Source organism: Orcinus orca, chromosome 1, assembly GCF_937001465.1.
Source record: "Orcinus orca chromosome 1, mOrcOrc1.1, whole genome shotgun sequence".
In the NCBI taxonomy this organism is placed as follows: Eukaryota; Metazoa; Chordata; class Mammalia; order Artiodactyla; family Delphinidae; genus Orcinus; species Orcinus orca.
This window is the reverse complement of record NC_064559.1, coordinates 180,890,750-180,915,122: the sequence shown is the minus strand read 5'-3', so window position 1 is coordinate 180,915,122 and position 24,373 is coordinate 180,890,750. Positions and strand designations below refer to the sequence as shown.

Genomic DNA, 24,373 nt, shown 5'->3' with positions numbered 1-24,373 from the left:
ACGTGGAGACAACCGGGGTTAATAATTCCTTCCAGGCTTCTTTCCTTAGCACGCTCCTGTCGGTCTCTTTATATAATATATGGGTATTCTACGAAGTTAGGATCGTACTCTATGCGCTGCTTGGTGATCTGAATTATTCAATCTATGACGTATTTTGAACATATCTGTTATTAAATATTCTCTGGAAACATAGTTTGCAGTAGCACTCCATCCCTTGACTTCTGCCTTAGTTTTGTCACTTACAAACCAGGGCTCACTATTCCTTCCCTGGAGGGCAGGTGTGCGGCCCCCCGATCCTGTCACCTGCAGCCCTGGCCCAGCATCGGGAAGGCAGGGAGCCAGGGCACGGCCGCCAGGCTGGCCATTAGCCCAGAACACCTGGACTAGGAACCTCAGGTCTGAGGCTTAGGTCACCACCTGCACAAGGGTCACAGGTGATGACCATGCAGTAGTTTCTGGGGAAGCCCTTACACAGGACAGGGTGAGCAGTCGGCCCCTAATGATCCCCCAACCAGCCTCTCTGGCCAGTCCACTGGTCCCCGCTTCCCAGGGGCATCAGGGAGGTCCAGTGACGAAGTCCCCCTGCCCCCACCCTGCCCTTGTTTCACAAGGGCTTTGTGACCAGTCTTCCCTCCTGGGGCCTCAGGCCAGCCTGCTCCCCATCCCCACATCATCCCTAGGGCCAGCCATGCCGACTCTGAGTACTTCACACACGTTCCCTTGTCTCTTGGACATCACACCAGCCCCGAGTGGCCGGCATTCTCCTGGCCTCACTGCTGCGTGTTCTGACAGCCACAGCTGGCCACCAGTGAGAGGGACACCTATGTTAAGTAGTGAGGGCCCCAGCCAGGAATACTGCAGCAGTGGACCCCAGCCACGGGAGTGGGCCCCAGCCAGCCCAAGGGGATGAAGCCCCACCTGAAGGCAGAGAGCCAGGCTGGCACAAGGCGGCAGAGGGAGGCCTGGCCTCCATCCCTCCGCAGGAACTGACCTGGGGGCACTGGGGCCAGCAGGCTGCCCCACCCCACCCCCGACTCAACCTGATCTCAGCCCAAAATGAGACAAAGGCTGAGGGAACCAGCCCAGCACAGCAGTTTCTGAATGCTGAGACTCGATCCAGACAGCCACTCGCAGGCGGCAGGGGAGCAGGTGGCAGCCCTGGACAAGGTTTCTGGTGACTGAGCACCTGACGGGGCTCAGCCTCGGCACAGCGGGTTGCTGCGAGGTGGCCTGGCTGGTGTGGGTGACAGGCGAGCCTAGAGCAAGTGACAGACCACAGCGTCGGAGCGCAACTTCCAGGTGGGACTGTGGGCGGGGCAGGAACCACCTCTGGCTTCTTGTATCTCCCCGGCACCAAGCTCACGGCCTGGCAAAAGAAGGGTCCTGGACTCTGCTGTAATACAATTCTGACTGTTGGTTCACCGAATGAACAATAAGTGAACGGGCCGCTGAGATGGGCCACTGTGCCCATTAGACTCAAGACCAGCAGGTGTGAGGGCAGGAACAGGGCCTGGCTCAGCCACCTCGCCCGCCTGGCAGCAGGTCAGAGACAGGACACAGAGGCACTGCTGCAGCAGCTCTGACCTCAGCTGCCCTGCAGGTCTGGCAAGGGTGTGCCTTCTGGGCCAGCCTGGAGAGGAGGGAAGCAGCACGGGAGGGACTACGGTCTGTCATCCATTGCAGCAGGACAGGTCAGTCACAGGTGCAACCTCTGAAAACACCTGGGACCTGGCTGCGTGGCAGCAGTACAAGAACTAGGATTAATTTTACCGGAAGACACAGCCAAGATCCACACAGGCGGGCCCAGGAGAGGCCCTGGCCTGGAAAGGGCACGCACAGCCGTCCACGGTGGGGAGGGCAGCACCCTGGCCCACGGCCCCACTTGGGGAAGAGCCAGAGGCGGCCCAGGCCGTGCCTGCAGAGGAGCTGCCCCACGCTGACCCCAAGGAAGGGCCAGGACACAAAGCCCTGCTTGCTGCAAACGGGACACCTTGGCTGCCGGTTCCCCGGGCTGACGGCTGCCCTCTCACACGTACTCCCCACAGTCGGAGATGATGACCTTCTGCTTGGGTTTCCCGTCCTTGCTGCCCTGGGCCTTTGCAAGCAAAACAGAAGAGGAGGAATCAGAGGGAGGGAGGGTGGAGAGGAAAGGGCAGCTCAGGATACCCGCCCCACCCCCTGCCCCCCCCACCCCCAGCAGCAGCAGCCGTGGCCTCTCTCTCCAGGCCCCAGAGCCCCCACTCCTGCCTTCCCACACGGCTGTGTGTCGGGGGGCCCGGGCGGCTGCCCACCTCAATCTGCCGCAAGACGTCCAGGCCTTCCGTGATCTCCCCAAATACCACGTGCTTGCCGTCCAGCCAATCCGTCTTATCACGTCAGGAAGAACTGGGAGCCATTGGTGTTTGGGCCAGAGTTGGCCATGGAGAGCAGGCCTGGGGGAGAGAACGACCACATCGACCCCCTCCACCCTGCTCCCAGCCCTCAGGACGTCTGGTAGTAGAGGGAGGAGCGTAAATGCTGCTGGGATGTCTGGCTCTCAGAGGATGTCTGTGCACACTGCTGTCAGCCTTTCAGACAGGCAGGCTCAGACTCTGGGATGTACAGAGTCTTGGATGCCTTGTCTTCCACTCAACTGATAGTCAATGAAACGCTAAGCATGGTTGTTTCGATCATTTTATACTAGTTTGTCCTTTCATTAATTCATTCAACAAATACTTATTACTTCATAACCAGGTACCTGTTGAACCCTGGGGACACTGGTCCCAGGCCTGGTGGAGCCCACAGTCTAGCGGAAAAGAGTCACTCACAAGTTAAATATTGATTCATCTCAGGAATGCAAGCTTGGTTTAATATCCAGAAACCAATGTAATAAACCGTATCAATAGAATAAAGAACAAAACCCACATAATAATCTCAATAGATGCAGGAAAAAAATCCAACACCTTTTCATGATAAGAACACCCAACAAACGAGGAATAAAAGGGAACTTCCTTAATCTGATAAAGGATATCTACAAAAAAAACATAGTTTTCCAATTCTAGGTATATACTTAAGAGAAATAAATACACATGCCCACACAAAAACGTATATATGAATGTTCACAGCAGCATCATAATAGCCAAAAATTAGAAACAACCCAAATGTCCATCAACTTATGAATACACTGTGGTATACCCATAAGTGGAATATTAATTGGCAATAAAAAAAGAATGAAATACTGATACACACTATATTGTAGATGAACATTTTTTAAAGCATTATGGTAAATGAAAGAAGCCAGTCACAAAAGCCTACAATTTTATGATTGTGTTTACATGAAATGCCCATCATAGGCAAATCCACAAAGAAGATCAGTGTTTGCCTAGGGCTGGGGGCAAGGGGATCAGGGAATGACTGCTGAAGAGTGTGGGGCTTCTTTTTGGAGGTGATGAAAACATTCTAAAATTACATGTGGGGATGGCTACATGACTATGTGAATTCATTAGAAACCACTGAAATGTATACTTTATTTTTATTTTTTGGCCACACCATGCAGCATGCGGGATCTTAGTTCTCCAACCAGGGATCGAACTCACACACACCCTGCATTGGGAGCACGGAGTCTTTAACCACTGGACCGCCAGGGAAGTCCTGAAATGTATACTTTAAATGGGTGAACTGAATGGTACGTGAATTCTATCTCAATGAAACTGTTAAAAAATAAAGATAATTATGCTCTGAAATAGTGAAGCCTAGTGGCAGAGATGTTTGCTCAGTGAATGAGAGCACAAAAGACAGTCACCTCAGACAGACACACACACACTGGTGACAGTATCACAGAAGGCTTTCTGGAGGAAGTGACGTCCCAGGTTAGTCTAAAAGGCCCAGGTTTGGCAGGGGCTGATGGAGTGTAGCATGAGGAGCTGCAGTTCATCTGTGGCAATAAGAAACTCCACCCCTCGTGGCTGGGCCTCTAAAACGCGTGCTCCCTTCAAATGGGGACTGAGTCCCACTCTACTTTCAGGCCGGAGTTGATCAGGGTGCCTGACACATAATGGACTGGCCCTGTGAATATCTATTTTAAATATTTAAATATTTACCGCAGGTTTACTGTGTGTCAGACACTGTTCCAGAATACAATGGTGAACAAGAAAGACTAAGTCCTGCCCTCATGAGGCTGACATTCTCAGGAGACATAAGACAATAATTAAGTAAAAGAGTAAATTTATAATATGATTTCAGATAACCAGTGCGTGAAGAAAAATGAAGCTGATTAAAAAGAAGAGCAAGACGGTAGGAAAGCCCATTTTAGAGAGGCAAGGGCAGGCTTCTTGGGCTAGACGACCTGTGGGCGATGCCCAGAGGACATGAGGGGCGAAGCCTGTGGGTGCTGGCGGAGGAAGCCTCCAGGAGAGGAGCCAGCACCTGCCACGGCCCTGTGGGGAGTGAGCTCTGGGTGTCTGAGGAACAGCCAGACTGCAGTGGGGGCAGAGAGGGTGAGCAGCACAGTCCATGAGCTTGGAGAGGGGCCAGGACGCAGGGCAACCGGCCTGTAGGACCAGATGCTACACGAGATGCGCCACGGAGGGGCTGTCAGCAGGAGAGCAATGTGATGAGAGTTACTCTTAAAAGGACTGCTCTGACCACCTTGCAGAGATTAGACTCTGCGGGGGAAGAGGCAAGAGTGGAAGGAGGGAGATGAGCTCGGGGACGCTGGTGGTGTTGGAGGAAGGTGAAAAGCAGCTGCACCAGGAGGTGAACTGAAGACAGATGGACCTGCCATCCAGGCAACAGAGGAGGGGGGCAAGGATGAGTCCTAAGCTTCTGACCAAGCAGCCGGGTAGATGGTGGCTGAAACAGGGGAGTTGAGGAGGGAGCGCTCGGGGGTGAAGAGCAAGAGCTGCTTGGGCACGTGAGGTCTGCGACCCCGCTGGGATGTCCAGGGAAGACAGCGGGAGAGCAGCAGGGAGACATACACGGGGGCGAGAGAAATTCAGCAGACAAGAGGGAAAGCCCCGGGACGGGACAGGATTGTCTAGGGCAGTGACTCTAAATAGGGTAATGCTGCCCCCTCGAGGCTATTTGGAAAGTTCAAGGCATGGTTTTGGTTGTCAGTAATACTGGGGAGGAAGCAGGCATGTCCTGCAATGTCCCACCTAATGAAGAATTATTCTAAATCCTCTTAGACTTTCAGTGCCCAGACAAACATTCATGCAGATGACAAATATCTGTTTATAATGATCTAAGCCTAGAACCTAACTCCATTTTACATGTAAATCCAAAGATTTATTATGTAGAATTTTTTCAGAAATGGACCTACCACATACACTGAGGGAACAGTCACATTTTTTTTGTTCAGAATATTACCAAGAGATTTTCACTGTTTCAGAAAATCATGTTGCCGTGACTCTGGTGACATGACATGCCAGTGTCAGTCAGTCCATGTTGTTAACCTGCTCCAGGCAGAAGTTCATGTGTTTAAATATTCCATACATGCAGTTGTGTCCAAGCATCTAAATACCAAAATGCATATTATTTTATTCTAAATTACTTTCCTTTATGTTATAATACTACTTTTTAAAAATTAGGTATTGGCAGGATATATTAGCTGTGACTTTCATTTCAGCATATAGTGAAGTATCAGTTCTTAGAGGTGGGCACGAGAACCGTTAAGTAAAGAGTAAGTGTAGACAGAGAAGAAAAACCAGGGCTGAGCTTTGAGTCCCTCTAGCAACTTGGAGGTGGGGAGGAGGAGAAAGGAAAGGGGACTGAAGACGAGCAGCCTATGAGGCACAAAGAGAACGGAAGATGAGGTATTCTGCCAGCAAGTGAAGAAAGGGGTTCAGGAAGGGCGTGATTCATAGTATCAAGTGCTACTGAGAGGTGGAAAAAGAGGGCCGAGGCTTGGCTGCTGGCAAGATGGAGGCTGTTGGCATATTCAACAAGAGCAAGGCGTGGTGGGGAAGGAAGTCTCACTGGAGGGGGCTGAGGAAAGAAACAGAAGCCATGAGCTTACACAACTCTTTAAGAAGTTTTGCTAAAAGGGACCAGAGAATTAATGTGGCAGCTGGAGGGGGAACACAGGGTCGAGGGAAAGTTATTTTATTTCTTTAAAGGCTGGCAGCACTGCAGCATGAGGGGGACTGGAGGAGGCAGTAAAGGGAGGGGAGGACCCAGGGTCTGATGGGAACTGAGAAGAGAGGACAGCAGATCTTTCTCATTGTTCCTACTGCTCAGTGAGACAAGAAGCAAGATCATTAGCTGGGAGGGAGAGTGGAGGGGGCAACGCCGGAGATCTGAGGATCGAGGAAAAGGAGTGTTTTCTTCTCAGACTGCGGATGAGGATCAATCAGCGATCTGCGAGGACTGCTGGGCTGTGCTCCTCAACCTGAAGGGGACCCGGTGTGTGGGCACATGGGAGTTTTGTACCAGGCGAGCAGGAGAGAGCAAGCAAAAGGCAGTGTAGCTGGAAGGCAAGAGTGAGGGAAGCACAGCTGGTGACGGAGCCCGGGAAATGAGGAGGCAGACGCAAACAAACGTCAGTGTTTTGGGGGTGGGGGAGGGGAGGGGTTGGACCACGACTGTGTGAGCAGATGATACATTTCAACTATAAATACCTCAGAAAGGACATTACTGTGACCACGATGAAACCTGAATATGCACTGTAGGTGACAGTATTGTATCAGTGTTAATTTTCTGCTTTTGATAACTATATATTGTGGTAATACTAAAAATGCCCTTGTTCTTAGGAAATAACACAATGAGGTATTTAGTGGTGAAAGTGTGTGAGGTCTCTGACTTACTCTCAAATGGCTGCTCCCAAATAGACATTGTCTATAAATATATACAGAAAGAGACTAGAATAAGTGGGGAACGATGGTCACCAGCAAACAACTGGTGATGTGGGTGAGCGGCATATAAAAGGTTTACAGGCAGGGGCTCCTTGTTCTGTTCTGGTAAATTTTTGGTAAACTTGAAATTATATAAAATAAAAAGTTACAAAAACAGTAACAACACATCATTGTAGCAGCAGGACCAGGCTATATGCCTTTTCCTCTTAAAAGGAGGCAAGCATGAACTTGAGTAAGTCAAAATAAAAAACAAAAAAACCTTTAGAAGCCTAAAGCTCTAGCCAGGCCCAGCGCCTCTCCTCTGTTCACTGGGTGGGTCCCCTCCAGACCCCCAACCTGTCAGCCAGAACCACAGCCCATCACTCCCCCCGCACAGTCACCTGGCCCCAGCCCGGCCCGCCGATCGCCACCCACCGATCGGGTCCCACCTGGTCCCATGTGTTTGAGGATGAAGTTTTCATCATCAAACTTTCCCATAGATAGACTTGCCCCTGGTGCTGCTGTGGTTGGTGAAATCGCCGCCCTGGCACATGAACTGGGGGATGATGCGGTGGAAGCTGCTGCCCTTGAAGCCAAAGCCCTTCTCATGGGTGCACAGGCAGCGGAAATTCTCTGGGGCCGAGAAAGGAAAAGGTGCCGGGGTTAAAAATATCTAACTGGAGAGTTAAACCTCCAGCTCTCAGAATCTGAGAAAGTATATATTACCTTCACTTGAAGTAAACGTTTACTAGTGGTATAGCACACAAAGAGACTGAACAGACCAGGGGAATAGAACAGACAGTCCAGAAACAGACCAAGGTACATATAATTCAGTATTTCATAAAAGTTGTCATCTTAAAATCGTTGGGGCAAAAATAGACATTTTCTAAAATGGTGCTGGGACATATGAACAAACATTTGAAAAAAGGTGAAGCTGGATTTACAACTTACCTCACTGCAAGAATAAACTCCAAATGGATCAGATATCTAAATGTAAAGAAAAAATTAATTATCGGTACTAGAGGACAACATGGGTTGGATTCTTCTATAACCTGGGTTTAAGGAAGGACTTTCCAACTATCACTCAAAACCCAGGGGCAATTAAAAAAAAAAATTCAACAACTTTTGCATGGCAAAAAAACTATAAACAAAGTAAAAACAACAACAAAAAATGACAAACTGGGAGAAATATTCATTGGCAACGTATATCACAGAAAATCTAATATCCCCATATATGAAGAACTCTTAAAAAGTGGAAGGAAAAAAAAGATCAAACTTAACAGAAAAAGCGACAGAAGACATAAAAAAATCATTTTGGGGGGACAGTTTTTGTTATAAGTCATTAAATATATAAAAAGATATTCTTTGACAACCATAATAAGAAAAACATAAATTAGAACTATCAATACTTTGAGACACCATTTCTTGCCTATCAGACTAGCCAAAATTCAAAAACTTAAAAACACAATCTGTGAGTGAAGCCAGGGAAACAGGTATTCCCACACATTACTAGAGGGAATGCAAAATGATACCTCTTTGTAGGAGAATTTGGCAATATCTAACGAAACTACTTGTGCATTTACCCTTTGACCCAGTAACCCTACTTTTAGGAATGACCCTGAAGATATACCTCCAACGATATGAAATCCACATACACATTATTTGTAACCGCAGTATAATGGAAACAACCTAAATGCCCAAGCACCAGAATCTTGTTGAATAAACTATGGTATGTCCACCTTGTGAAGTACTATGAACAAGAATAGGAGATCTCTGTGAACTGATACGGAGTGATTTCCAGGATATGTTGTTTAGCGAAAAAAGCAAAGTGCAAAAGAGAATACACAATATGCTACATGCTGTGAAAGAAGGAAGGAAATAAGGAAATACTCCTGTATCTGTTCATTTTTGCAAAAGGAAACAAAAGGAGGATCAACCAGGAACTAACGAAATTGGTTACTCATGGAAGGTGGGTGGGAATAGGGGCAGAGGGAGTGGGAGGGAGTGACACAACTCCATGTGTGCCTCTTGGTATAGTTTTGATTTCTGAAGCCTGTCAGTGTTTATTCAAAAAATAAAACTAAATCAATAAGGCCGGGGGTGGGGGTGGAACCCCTAAAACGGAACACAAAGAGAAACACGTGAGAACTTCAGTTAAATGGATAACTTGGCCATACAGAAGAAAGGAATCTAAGAACTCTTTGAACACAGTATTTGGACCCTTTACAGACTGAAGAAAAAGAACTGCAAAAAAACTGTTTGTTGGTAGTGGTACAAATGTAGCAATTCTGAAACTATTTTGTACTGTAGGATTGAACAGTATGTGAATATACTGATGTTATTGGGAGCCAAGGCTCTCGCTGTGGGAGAAAGGTGATATAAATATGTAGTATTAGACAGAAATTAGAGTATCAGTATGAATTCATGACTTAAAGATATACACACACACACACACACACACACACACACACTTCCTACTGGAAGGCTGAAAGGGCCTAGGCTCAGTGACACCCCAGAAGCAGTGTACCTACTCAGGATCCAGATCTTGATTTCTAATTATTATTTCCTACTAAAAGGAACAGGAGCTTCTTGGAGAAATGGCTGATTCCAGGGTCAGAGCAGAGACAGTACCAGATAAGCCCAGATCTTTTTATCGTACCAGAAAGTAAGGAAATGCTCAAAAAATGAGCGTCAAATGGATATGATACAGGAGCAGACTTGAGGGGGCTCCTGATGGCCAAACTTAGGACAGTCTGAGCAACTGACAAGTGAGTGAGTGTAATGGAGTAGAACATGAATAAAAAGACTCATGAGTGCACACGAACACACGGACCTACTAACGCAAAACAAATAAAGGGGGAAGGAAGAAGAGAAAGCTCTTATTCATAGCAGATGGCTAATTAGAATAAATGTAGAAATGCTAATGTTTTTAATACAGAGGGAGCAATAATTAGAAAATTACCATCACGGTAATAATTGACTTAGTCTAGAATCAAAAACAGAATACCAAAAATCACAAGGTAAAAAGTCTTAAAGTGTCTCCTTAAAAGTCACTTATCAATTACAAAGGGGAATAAAAGTACCTTGTGAGTGGGAAAAACTGGCAGACACAACCTTAACCAAGTAACCCTCACCAGTAATGGAAAAATCGACATTAGTGACAGGGAGACAGACATGTCATTTCTGGAGTATTGCAAAGAATACCAAAAATAACCTGAATCTAATGAGGAAACAAACTCAAATGAGGAACATTCTATAAAACAACTGGCCTGGAGTCTTCAAAAACAACAATGTCATAAACGACAAAGGCTGAGGAACAGTTCCAGATTAAAGGAGATTAAACTGACACAACAAACACAGTGCATGATTCTAGATTAGTGGGAGAAAGGTTTCTATGAAGGACGGTATTAGGATATCAGAAATGATATCCTGGGGACTTCCCTGGCGGTCCAGTGGTTAAGACTCCATGCTCCCAGTGCAGGGGGGACAGGTTTGATCCCTGGTCGGGGAACTAAGATCCTGCATGCTGAATGGCTCGGCCAAAAAAAAAAAAAAGATTTCCTGTAAGGACAGCCCTAAATCAGTGCTCATTAGTGAGTGCTATGTCCCTGGGGGTCCAGGAACCAAGAAGTAGAAGCTGGAGTGGTCCTGGTTACCATCACTCCTGTTACTTTCCATCCCTGCAACTCAAGCCTCTGTGGGTCTAGAGGTCCTGGTTCCTAGTGGGCACACCTTCACCAGTGGAGACAACCAGACTCCCATTACACTTTAAGCTATGCCACTGGGTGATCACTTCAGGCTCCTTGTGCCAGGTGACAAGCAGGTAAGAAAAGGAGTTATCATCTTGGCGAGATTCTTGACCTTGGTCTTTAGGAGGTAGGTCTGCTGTTACACAACAGGTCTGGTCAGAATATGTTTGGGGGACCCATGGGACCTCTCTTGTACTCCCCTGCCCAATCTTGATGGGCAGCCATGGCCTGGGAAGGGCACAATGACCAGGAGCTCAAATCCCCTTGGAAAAAGGTCTAGGTCACCTCATCAGGTAAGCCATGTAGACAAGCAGAGAAGCCAGCTGAGGTGAGGGTGAGAGGAATCTGGTATAAAGTAGAGGAGGGAGATGACAAGTATCGTTTGTGGTTCTGAGACCAAGAGCAGCAATGGGATTATAGTTCCATTAACATTCCTCTAGAAATTTCCCCAGAAAAAGAGACCAACCAGAGTCCTGGAGGAGCCGTTCCCAGGTGAAGTAAGCGGATCTGAGTTGCGAGATGGGTGGACTGCAATGGATGCTGCGGTTAAGCCCACAGATCCTCTCCAAGACCAAGACCTGCATTCCCTCACCCCCTCACCTCCCAGGAGTGTTGGATGCTACCAGCCCCAGGATGGGTCCCATCCAGGAAATGCCTTTGGCCAAAGAGAGCTGCCTCACCACTCCTGGGAATCAGCCAGAATTCATGATTGGTCCATATGAGGGTACAAAAGCCTGGCCCCCTGGCCTAAAATTCAGAGCTGGACATTCTGGAGGGATATCCAAGCTCCCAAACTCCCCATGGGATCAGCTGAGGTCTCTGTGTGACTGCAAGCCTGGTCAATTACTCTATTTTTGCCCCATCTACTCCAGTCATTCTCTTACAGAAGTTGTTCCTGAGATCACTCCCCAATAAACTTCCTGCATCCACCTCTCCATGAGTCTGTTTCCCAGAAAAACTGACCTATAACAGCCAAAAACTGAGAAAAATCAAGTAGCAGTAACATGAATATATTTTTCAGAGATAGAGCAACAGAAGTCAAAATAACCACCTAAAGGAAAAGAACGTTGCCTCTGGCAGGGCAGAAAAATTATGACGATGGGGGAGCAGAAGAATGTCATGTTTTGTAACAAACTCCAAAGAACAATTTTCTTTAAACTGTATGCAGTTATGACTTTGATAAGCATTAAAAAAAAAAAAAGCTAGATTGAAACAAACAAAAACAGGATCATGGGTAAAAAGAGTAATTATGAATATTTAAGGAAATAGGCAACGTACAACAACTGTCAATAGTAGTTACCTCTGTGAGATGGGCTGGAGATAGTGAGGAGAAAAATTTTAGCTTTTAATTTATAACTTAAAAATTGTAACCTTCCAGGGGAGAAACCCGGCAGAGATCTCCTTAACCAAGTGGTCAAAGTTAACATCACAAACATTGGAACTGACCTCGAGTACTTCCTCATATGATGCACTAACAAGGAAACAACGTTCTTCTGAGGTATTCCTGCCGAAACACATAATCTAAATCTAATCATGCGGAAGTACCAGGCAAAGACAAACCGAGAAACAATCTTAGAAACAACTGGTCTGTCTCTTCAAAGATGTCAAGATCAAGAAAGACAATAAAAAACTGAGAAACTGTTAGAAATAAAAGGAGATTAAGAGACCCCCCACACACTAAATGCAATGTGTGACTCCTTGTCAAGGAACAGAAATTGTTAACATTACTATAAAGAACAATATTGGGATAAGTGATGAAATTTGAATATGACCTGAAAATTAGTTAATAGTGTTATACTGATGTTAAATTTCCTGATTTTGATAGCTGTACTATGATTATGTAAGAGAATATTCTTGTTCTTAGGAAATTCATACTGAAGAATGATGTATGTCTTCAACTTCCTCTCAACTAGTATGGGGGTAAAAAAAATACACGTATGTATGTATGTATATAAACAAAATGATAAAGCGTAAGGGCAAAAAAGTAAATTAATCAACAGTTAAAGGATATATGAGAGTTCCTTGTACTATTCGTATAGAATTCTTATTCTATCTGTAAGTTTGAAAATATATCAAAACAAAATTATTTTTAAAAACACCAATAAAATCAAATGGGAGAGTAATTAAAACAAATCACAAAACTTTCAACTGCTTACTCTTTCTAACAGTCCTAAGCCTTTATGGAATTTCAAAAATGCCTGTTCTGGGAGTTCCCTGGCAGTCCAGTGGTTAGGACTCCATGCTTCCACTGCAGGGGGCATGCGTCCAATCCCTGGTCAGGGAACTAAGATCCCACAAGGCATGTGGCGTGGCAAAAAAAAGAAAGAAAAGCCTGTTCTGCCTCATTTGTCACTAGATGCTGAGATCTAAGATGCCTCAGATAGGCTCAGGTAGAAATAGTCAAGGGCCCAGGAGTCCAGGCAGCTTCCTCAGCCACTAGCTTCCCAGCCATCCTGACCGGAGTCCTGCTCACCTGCTGTCATGGGAACGACGTCTGAACGCAGGAGCATCTGGATGCGGCCTGCTGGCTTGTTCCCAATCTTGATGTCCATGTACACCTGAGGGTTTGACCGGGCCTTTTTTACAGCGGGCTCTCCCTAGACGCAGGAGAAATGGCCAGGTTAGAGAGAACAGCCTGACTCCCCAACTAGGAGAGCGAGTGTTCTTCTGAAGACACCCCAGAACCCACTGCAGCGAGCGGGCTGAGCAAGGCACCGACAGGAAAGGCCTTGGGCCCTGATGGGGCTGCAGAAGGCGGAGGCCATGGCCACGGCCCCCAGCCGGACACCCAGTGACAGGAGACCTCAGCACCGTCTACCCGGAGCCCCACCCCTCAGGCATTTTATCTCATCTCACTCCCTCAGACACGTCAGCTCGCTTCGCCTTCACTCTCCCCTGCAGTCATAGAACAACGCTTTTCTGGCTCAAAACACACAACTCTCAACAACTTCAACTTCCAGTTCAAGCCCACCCACCTTAGTCAGTTAAACGGACCCACTTCTGCAACACCACCCCCTTCGTCTATGCTTAGCCCTGCATATCCACAGGCTGGCTGCAGTGGAAGCAAGGAGGGCCTAAGGGCTCAGAAAGGAGACAGTGGAGGAAGTTGGGCCTTGCTTAGTGCTCCAAATGGACAAGGCTGATTAGACGATAAAACATTCAATAGAAACCTTCCCACCTGTTTGACAGAGAAAACTCTACTGTCTCTGTCTGACCTCTTTGTAGTGTGGATTAGGTCAACACAGTAGGTATAAGCTCTCAGGCCAAGCCCTAGGTTATTAAATAAGATAGGGCTTCTGCCCTTGGAGGACTGGCTACTCAGTGAGGAAGGGGCAGCCACAACTGTGAGAGGCACACAGATCCTAGAGCCCCACAGCCTTGGTTCAAACCTCAGCCCCACCACTTCTGACCTATGTAACATCCACAAGTTATTCGACCTCACTGTGCCCTAGTTTCGTCACCTAGACTTGGGGATAATAATAGTACTTACCTCAAAGGACTGCCAATAGGATTAAATATTTGTAAAGCCATTAGTGCCCGGCAAAGAGTAAGCAATATTTAAAATACGTTAAATAGGGCTTCCCTGGTGGCGCGGTGGTTGAGAATCTGCCTGCTAATGTAGGAGACACGGGTTCAAGCCCTGGTCTGGGAGGATCCCACATGCCACGGAGCAGCTAGGCCCATGAGCCACAACTACTGAGCCTGTGTGTCTGGAGCCTGTGCTCCGCAACAAGAGAGGCCGTGTTAGTGAGAGGCCCGCGCACCGCGATGAAGAGTGGCCCTCGCTTGCCACAACCAGAGAAAGCCCTTGCACAGAAACGAAGACCCAACACAGCCAAAAATAAATAAATAATTTTTAAAATAAATAAATACTCCTGTTCTCTGTTTAAAAATAATAAAATAAAATAAAATAAAATACGTTAAATAAGTAATGTCAAAACAATGCAGTAAATGCTAGGATAGCGGGTCCCATGGAAGCCCAGAGGCCATGCAAGCCCAGAAGGGAGGGATGAAAGGTGAGTAGGAATTAGCCAGATTATGTTGGAAAGGTCATTTTAGGCAAAGGAACTGCTTATGCAAAAACACAAGAGATTTGGGAACTCCCTGGCGGTCCAGTGGTTAGGATTCCGCGCTTTCAGTGTCGAGGGAGCAGGCTCAATCCCTGGTCTGGGAACTAAGATCCTGCAAGCCACGCAGCGTGGCCCAATTTAAAAAAACAAAACAACACATGAGATTTGTAGGTAACTATAAATTTGTAGATAACTACAGATTTATAGGTAACTATAGTCTCTTGTTTCCTAGAATGTAAAATGGGGCTACAATATAAAGAGATGAGCAGGGTCAGAACATGGAGAGCCCTTCTGTGCCTCTGATGTAGCCCAGACTCAATCCTATACATGAGGGAGGTCCTTAAAATGCTTGTGGAGAGCAATTATCCTCAGATCCATCCTTCAGAAAGCTCCTCCTGGCTACTCAGATCAGGAGGAAGCAGGCCTGCGACACAGAGACCAGTTAGGAAGCTACTATCATTATTCACAGGACAGAAGATGGAGGCTAAACCAAGATAATGTAGTAGGAACAGACAGGAGAGGCAAGAGTCAGGAAGACTTAGAAGATAAAATAAGCAGAATATGGCAACGCATCATGTGTGAATTAAAATAAACTGAAGCTTCTGGTTTGAGTGACCAGAAGGCAGCAAAATTAGCTAAAATCAGGCACTCAGGGAGACCAGAGTGAAAGGAAAGAGGAAATCCACCTGGGATGTGCTTTGTTTATTTATGGTGACTGTGAGACATTCAGGCAGAAGTATGTGAAACCCAGGAGAGAGGTCAGGGCTAGGAATAGAGATAAAGAAATCACCAGAACCCTGCCTGAGTGGCTGCGATAATCTCAGACAAGGGACAAAAGTGGCTGAAATGCACAAGGACATTGTGGAGAAAGGAGGCGAGCGCTATGGAAGGAACTCAGAGAAACACCACTGTGGAAAGGGTGGACAGAGGAGAAGGAGCCCCTGTATTATTCTGAGGAGCAAGGGTCAAGATGTGTGTCAAGAAGCAGGAGAAAGCGCCCAGGCGTGGGGAGCCCTGGACCTGGGGAAGGCCCTCTGTGGAATCAGGGTAGGAGCAGGAAGACAGGGAGTCTGGAGCCAAAGTCTTCAGTGATGGAGCGGGCAAGATCGTTGGATGACGGGTACTGGTGGTGTCCTCTGTCATCTGAGATACCCCCTCGTTGAACAGCCGTCACAAATCGACACCAAGCACACATAAGGCATTTCTCACCCAGTGCCCTACAAGGACAAGACACCCACACTTTCTCCATTCAATTCCCCCAACACCATCCACAGCAGAAGTGTGCTGGGTGCAGAGTGCCAGCCGCTCTGGAAGCGCAGCCTGCAATCTCACCTCCTGGGTTTCCACTTTGGGAGGCTCTGACCCTTCTTCCTCTTTCCTCTCTTCAAGAGTCTTCCTAGAAAACATTTTCAACCAGTCATCATCTGACAAAAATGAAAGGAAAGAATCAAACAGATGTTAAGAAACTCAAGCTATCAGCCAACTGCCCATTAGCCATGTCCAAGTCTTTGCTGCTTTGGTCAGCACTACGTGGATGCATAAAGTGGACTCACTACATGGACACACTACGTGGCTCTCACAGGCCATAGAAAATAAGTTACATCTTAGGAACCCCCCAGGGCAATGAAAGCTGTCACTGGGAAATGTCAGGCCTTCAAGTCCAGCTCTTAGCACAGGCGGGTGAGAATAAGGAGGAAGGACTCAGCCGTGTCAAAAGGGAAGTCCCAGCCCTTGTCAAGGCTGGAAGGGCACAGTCTATGTCTATGTCCCAAAGCAAGACTTTCATGGGGACAAGGCCTCCAGCTTTCTGAGAAACTCAAACTCTTTATTTCCTTGGAGGTGCTGCGTTCTCTTCTCTACTCTACACCACTCTACTCATGTACACATTACCCCACAGCAGGAAGTAAGACAGAGATAAAAATGCAACAGAGGCCACAGCTGAGGACGTGATGGGGTATCTGTGGTTGCCCCCACTCACCTGGTCTGGACAAGCCTTCCTTAATTCTCACTGCTTTGGCCAAACTGACATGAATTGTCCGCCCAAACATTTCAGATTCATTCTGAAAAGGGTGCAATACAACTCAGCTGCTTAAACGTTGTAAGGTTGAAAGAAGACCTGGCAGCCTTCCATTTACTTCTAAGAAGCCTGAGACTTGCTCATGATTAGTCCTAAGTTGGGAGCCTGCAACCCCCAAGGGCCAGCTAAGCACAAAGCTCACCACAGAGGGCTTCCCTGGTGGCGCAGTGGTTGAGAATCTGCCTACCAATATAGGGGACACGGGTTCAAGCCCTGGTCTGGGAAGATCCCACATGCCGCAGAGCAACTAAGCCCAGGAGTCACAGCTACTGAGCCTGCGCGTCTGGAGCTTGTGCTCTGCAACACGAGAGGCCACGACAATGAGAGGCCCACGCACCGCGATGAAGAGTGGCCCCCACTCGCCGCAACTAGAGAAAGCCCTCACACAGAATTGAAGACCCAACACAGCCTAAATAAATAAATAAATTTATTAAAAAAAAAAAGCTCACCACAGAAAGCCCCTGAGCCACCACACACTTCCTCTATTTCACCACCAACAACAGAAAGGTCTGCTGGCATTATCTTTGGATCTGAGCTCAGGACTCTGAAATTAAAAGGGTAAACGCAGTTACCAAATACCTGAGTCCACCTTAAAAAGACAAGAGCAGTACTGAACTGGAAAATGATAGTATTGCTGACTGTTGAGGGGCATGTTTGATGAAAGAATGACAGAGAACATGGTAACATGGAATAATGTTTAAGAATATTTCAAAATCCAAGAATAACTGATACCAGGAGAAGGTGGGTAGACAGCTTTTTAAAAAAGGTTTGTGGGACTTCCCTCGTGGTGCAGTGGTTAGGAATCTGCCTGCCAATGCAGGGGACACAGGTTCGAGCCCTGGTCTGGGAGGATCCCACATGCCGTGGAGCAACTAGGCCCGTGCGCCACAACGGCTGAGCCTGCGCTCTAGAGCCCGCGAGCCAGAACTACTGAGCCCAAGTGCTTAGAGCCTGTGGTTCACAACAAGAGAGGCCACCGCAATGAGAAGCCCGGGCACTGCAGTGAAGAGCAGCCCCTGCTCGCCACAACTAGAGAGGGCCAGCACGCAACAACGAAGACCCAATGCAGCCAAAAATAAATAAATAAATTTATAAAATACTTGAAAAAAAAAAAAAAGGTTTGTTTGAGGCCTTTTCATGAAAACTAAAAAAAGAAAGAAAAAAAGGATTCCTTAATTTAATAAGATTTAGGTTACAATTATAGCTATGTCTTTGTTCTTAGAAACAGACAAATAAAGTACTAACTTTATTTCTAGTGATTAAGAAAAAACTGAATGATGGCATGAAATAACATCCTTATTTCACATTTAGTCATGAAGAGTGATCACAAAGGTTTTAAACAAGGGCAAAAGCATTTAAGGGTTTTTTATGGCAGGCAAACTAATAGCCTGCCCAAAGATGTCCACCTAGCGACTTCCCTGGTGGTCCAGTGGGTAAGACTCTGCTCTCCCAATGCAGGGGGCCCGGCTTCGACCCCTGGTCAGGGAACAAGATCCCACATGCATGCCGCAGCTAAGAAGTCCGCATGCCACAACTAAAGATCCCACATGCTGCAACTAAACATGTCTCAATGAAGATCCTGCGTGCCGCAACTAAGACCCAGTGCAGCCTAAGTAAATAAATAAATATTAAACAAACAAACAAAGATGTCCACCTACTCCCCAGAACCTATGAATATGTGATATTACGTGGCAAAAAGGAATTAAGGTTGCTAGTCAGCTGACCTTAAAATAAGGATATTATCCTGGATTATTCAGATGGGCCCAACGTAATCACAAGGATCCTCTAAATGTGAAGAGGGAGACAGAGGACTCTGTTTCAGAGTGATGCGCTGTGAAAAAAACTCACCCTGCCATTGCCAGCTTGAAGATAGAAGGGGCTAAGAGTCAAGGAATATAGCCATTCTCTAGAAGCTGAGAAAAAGGCAAAGAAACATTCTCCCCTATAGCCCCCAGAAGGAACACAACTCTGCCGAAATCTTCATTTTAGCTCCAAAGTGAGACTCACTTTGGACTTCTGACCTCCAGAACTGTAAGATAACACATTAGTGTTGTTTTTAAGCCACCAAATTTGTGGTAATTCAGCAACAGGAATTCAAATCCTTTTCTTTTGAAGTACCCAACCTATCATAATCCTTCTATGGGTTTTCTCTTTCTCAGTTGTTAATTGGTTTAACTTTATGAGAGCATCACTATTCAATGGCTCAAAAAAGCCTCACATTTTTGACTAGAGCCAACTAGAGAAGTTTTCCACAATCCCTACCATACGCTTCATGAGATCCTGCCTCTTATACAAGATTCACCATTTAACCTTGCAGTCAAGTTACACTCTATTTGCAGTATATTGCCCTAGCCTACAGGTTGGCAAACTTTCTATAAAGGGCTAGATAGTAAATATTTTAGGCGTTGTGGGATACATACAGTCTCTGCTGCATGTTCTTCTTCTTTTTTTTTTTTTTATGACCCTTAAAAGTATAAAAACCATTTAACTCATAGGCCATATAAAAAACAGCCTGCAGGGCTTCCCTGGTGGCACAGTGGTTGAGAGTCTGCCTGCCGATGCAGGGGACACGGGTTCGTGTCCCAGTCCGGGAAGATCCCACATGCCGCGGAGCGGCTGGGCCTGTGAGCCATGGCCACTGAGCCTGCGCATCCGGAGCCTGTGCTCCACCACGGGAGAGGCCACAACAGTGAGAGGCCCGCGTACCGCAAAAAACAAAAACAAACAAAAACAACAAGAAAAAAAACAGCCTGCAGAATGGATTTGGCCCATAGACTTAGTTTGCTGACTCCTGACATAGATATAAAAATGTCAGGGAGAGATTGGCCAATAAGATGGTTGACATTTATACAAATGTTAAATGGGGAGGATTTCTGAATAAGAATTAATTTTATAAGCAGCCAGTTCCTAGTGAATACTTTCAAATAACGGCAACTTCTGCTTCCTTTATAACTTTGAAACTGTGGAAACTGGAAACACAATATGTGCATCAGGGTCCCATGTAGCACCAAAACACAGCTTCAGTGAAAAGCAAGATTCTCAGCCATACCATGTTTTTTTTTTTTGTTTTTTTTTGTTTTTTTTTTTGCGGTACGCGGGCCTCTCACTGTTGTGACCTCTCCCATTGCGGAGCACAGGCTCCGGACGCGCAGGCTCAGTGGCCACGGCCCACGGGCCCAGCCGCTCCGCGGCATGCGGGATCTTCCCGGACCGGGGCACGAACCCGTTTCCCCTGCATCGGCAGGTGGACTCTCAATCACTGTGCCACCAGGGAAGCCCCATACCATGTTTTTGATAGTTGCTTCGGCATCCTGCCAAAAGAATACAAGGAAAAAGTTGATGTGTGTAGTTCAACTCTTTGTAGCTAGCACGCAAACTAAAACTCAGTACCACAAGCTTTGGAAAAACAAGATGCTACTTCCCTTCCTACGGCCTAGATTGTATGTATTTAACAAAGAGCATGTACTAACTGCTTGTTGGAGCTGGTGGTGTAAAGATGGGTGCTCAGGTTATGGACACAGAATACACACAGGAAACAGGAAAGAGCAGTGCCAGGCCAGAAGGCTCAGGGCTCTGCAGGGCCTGTCTTTCACATTCTGACTACATGAAGGGAACTCTGAACCAGGGCTTGTGCGCCTTCCTTCAACCAGAACTTCCTGTCTCTTGGCAACTGTCACCACCAAGCCACTATAGAGGGTTGAATAGTGTCCCCCCAAATTTCAGGTCTATCCAAACCTCAGGATGTGACCCTGTTTAGAAATACTCTTTGCAGATGAAATTAGTTAAGATGAGGTCATAATGAATTAGGGTGGGCCATAACTCCAATGACTAGTGTCCTCATAAGAAGAGAAGACAGAGAGATACATGCAGTGGAAAAGACCATGTGAAGACGGGGGCAGAGACTGAAGTGATGCAGTTGTAAGCCAAAAAAATGCCAAGGATTGCTAGGAAGAGTCAAGGAAAGACTCCTCAGAGGGACGCGGCCCTGCCAATACCTTGATTTCAGACTTCTAGACTCCAAGTTATGAGAATAAATTTCTGTTTTTTTAAGCCACAAAGTTTGTAGTAATTTGTATGGCAGCCCCAGAAAATTACTACATCCGCTCAAATGGAGAGTGGCACCTTTTGTAGCCAATGACAACAGCAACACTAGTCAAATACTAACCAGGGAAAATTTCTTACCTCTGCCAACTCAGATTCAACAAAAGCAAATCCTCGGTGCTTTTCTATAATAGCAGAAATGGGTAGTTAATATGTGGGCAATAGGAGGAAATACGCCATATCCAGATGCCATTCAAAAAGCAAAAATCTAATTTTTACATTTTTCTTGGTTTATTCAACAATGTTTCCAGAAATATTAAAGTTATTTTGTGTGTTTTAACAAACATACTAAATAGTGAACTAAGTTTTTAAATTTTGTAGTATTCAATTCTACCACTAAGAGAATGGAAGATTTAAGTTACTTTCCAAGCATTTTGGGAATCTTTGTTTACAAGACTTACAGAAAGTAGAAAAAGTTGTCGATCTGTCAATTACTCATTCCAACTGAGCATCAACTGCATACAGAGCACTGACTTCACTACCGGGTTAGGTGACTATTAAAGCACAGTGCTTGGCCTCAGGAAAAAGTTAATTTAGTTGGTGGAGAGCAAGAGCAATAGGAGTTACTCATTTATATAACTCAGAGGTAGAAGGACCAAAAAGCCAATCTTATCCTTTCATTTAAGCATTGAGGCAATGAAGGCTCAGAGAGTTTAAGTGTCGCACAAAGTTAGTGGCAAGGCTGGGTCTAAAACTCCTATCTTAGAAAATAACAGCCAAGGATCAAATAGAAACGTGCATATAACTGTGACACCAACTGAGTGTCAACTGTGACACCAACTCACCCTGGTGAGCAGAGGCCAAGGCTCCCCTGCCGAGGCTAAGCTTGTCCGCTGCCCTCTGCTTTTTAAAAGCATAGCTGCCAGGCTTTCCTGGTGGCGCAGTGGTTAAGAATCCGCCTGCCGGGCTTCCCTGGTGGCGCAGTGGTTGAGAGTCTGCCTGCCGATGCAGGGGACGTGGGTTCGTGCCCTGGTCCGGGAAGATCCCACATGCCGTGGAGCGGCTGGGCCTGTGAGCCATGGCCGCTGAGCCTGCGCGTCCAGAGCCTGTGCTCCGCAACCGGAGAGGCCACAACAGTGAGAGGCCCGCGTACCACAAAAAAAAAAAAAGAATCCGCCTGCCAATGCAAGGGACATGGGTTCGAGCCCTGGTCCGGGAAGATCCCACATGCTGCGGAACAACTAAGCCCGTGCACCACAACTACTGAGCCTGCGCTCTGGAGCCCACAAGCCACAACTTCTGAGCCCGCACGCCTAGAGCCCGTGCTCTGCAACAAGAGAAGCTACTGCAATTAGAAGCCTGTGCACTGAAACAAAGAGGAGCCCCCGCTCGCCACAACTAGAGAAAGCCCGTGTGGAGCAACGAAGACCCAATGCAGCCAAAAATAAATAAATAAAATTAAATTTAAAAAAAATAAAAGCATAGCTGCCAAGAAGGGAGGTCTGGTCCACAGGGACGTGGGGTGATACAACACCCAGACCTTTTAAGATTTTTCTAAGATTACCTTCCTACTGGCTCTTTTTTCTTTTTTTTTGTATTTTATTTTTGTATACAGCAGGTTCTTATTAGCTATCCATTTTATACATATTAGTGTATACACGTCAATCCCAATCTCCCAATTCATCCCACACCCCCTCCCCCACCACTGGTTCTTACTATATGGTTTATATATTAAATGATCAGAAATCAAAGCCCCCAAATGATTCCAAGGTAGAGAAAGCCTTTCCTCAAATCCAACAAATTGTCAATCTCTGTAAATTTCAGCCCATAACCACCCCACCATCCTGGCCTTGCTGTCCTCAGAACATTCCATCACCAAGATCACAGTCACACTGACCTAGAGAGATATCCTCCTGAACTTCAATACACACCAACCATACGCAGAATGCTCATGACTTAAAATGTCTCAAGTTCTTTTCCTGGCATTAGGCAGCTGAATATGAGTGACACTGAATAAACACCTGTTTCATAATCCAGTGGAATCTGAATATCTGTGATGTCTCCAGAAGGAATAAAAGCAGCACGAAGAATTTTGCCATCCATCTCCTCTGCCAGCCCACCTGCAGAGACACCAAGTGCTTTCTGAACCGATGTCCCCCACACTCTTGGTACTGCTGCTGTAACACCCTGTCAGCAAGACAGCCACAGGGAGGGCAAGGAGGGGTCCCTATAGTCTTTTGGGTATACAAATGACTTGTGAGGTACACTCCTCTCCCCATCCCTCTTCAGACCTACATCTAGCCCCTGGTTATTGTAAATGGGCTGACTGCTTCCAGTTTCTCTCTCTCCACACAGCCACTAGAATGACTCCAAGAAAGGGCAAATCCGATTACATCACTGTCCTGCCAAATAGTCTCCAAAAGTTCACCAATGACCACAGGACAGAATCCAAATTCTTAGCATGGCACGTAAGACTTTCAGAACTTGAGCCCTACCCACCTCTCTAGCCTCTTCTCTCCTTGCTTCCCCAATGCAAATTACTTGCCCCAAGTGCTAGACTGCTTCACCCCTCTGGGCTTTCACTCTCGCTGCTCTCCATTCAAGCAACAGCCTCTTCCAGCTTAGCTACCTGCTTAACTCCTAATCTTTCAAATCTCTGGCCCCTGTGCCTCCAGGAAGCTTGCCCTTACCTCTCTGGATGGAGTGGTCATTTCCCAAAACCCCCAACCCGCCTCTTGTTAACACTGCCATACAATAGCATCATAGAGTTCACCAACCCGCGTAGCAAGGCTATTTCCGTTATTTCCCAATTATTCTTGGAGTTCCTTTACCTAAGGGGGCAGGGCTGCAGAATTTAGGGAATGAATGAGCATGACAGTTTGGGATGCGGTCTGAGGTCGCAATAACAGATCTCACTACCTCCCAGGGTCCAGGGTCAGAGGGGAAAGGGGTCTGGGCAGAGCTAGGGCCCGCAAAGCCATTAGGTCACAGATGCTCACAAGCTGAGGGGTAGACCCCCACAAGAGACCCCGGCCCAGGCTGCCACATGCCGCCTGGGGCCCTGGGTCTGCACCCAGTCCACACGGCCCCCAACTTGGACTCAGTCCGGGCCCCGCCTCAACCCCACGCCAGCTCACCCTAGTTCAGGACCCATTTGGTGGCAGCCATCTTGCTCCTCGGCTCTTCCGCCGGAAGCCGTTACCTGGGCCCCGCCTACGGCCCCACCCCCTCACCGGCTGGCACGCAGGCTCCCACGCTGCTCAGGTCCCAGGAAGCTAGGTTTGGAGGGACAGTCTGACGTTAATAGAAGAAACATACTCGCATTAACTGCGGACATTAGAAAATAGGGGAACCTACATTAGATTGGGCCTTTACATGGGTTAAGGCGAAAGCATACCTTGAGAAAAAGGGGGAACCTGCCAAGAGGCACAAACCAGGGAACATTGCAGGGAAAGGGACCACCTGGGTAAGGCCCTGAGGAAGGACAGCCTGCTAAGTTTCAAGGAAGAAGGGGAAAAAAAAGTGTTGCTGCAGGACAGGGAGAGCAAGTAGAGTGGTTGACCCTGACCAGGTTAAGGTCGCTTCAAGGACTGAAGGAACCACAGAACATTTTGGCCTCCAGCCACT

At 46.9% G+C, this 24,373-nt stretch overlaps 1 pseudogene; it reads right to left on the bottom strand.

Moving 5' to 3' along the window:
- Positions 1-47: 47 nt before the first annotated feature.
- On the bottom strand, positions 48-19,758 carry LOC101275744 (peptidyl-prolyl cis-trans isomerase E-like; annotated as a pseudogene).
- Between the last annotated feature and the right edge of the window lie 4,615 nt (positions 19,759-24,373).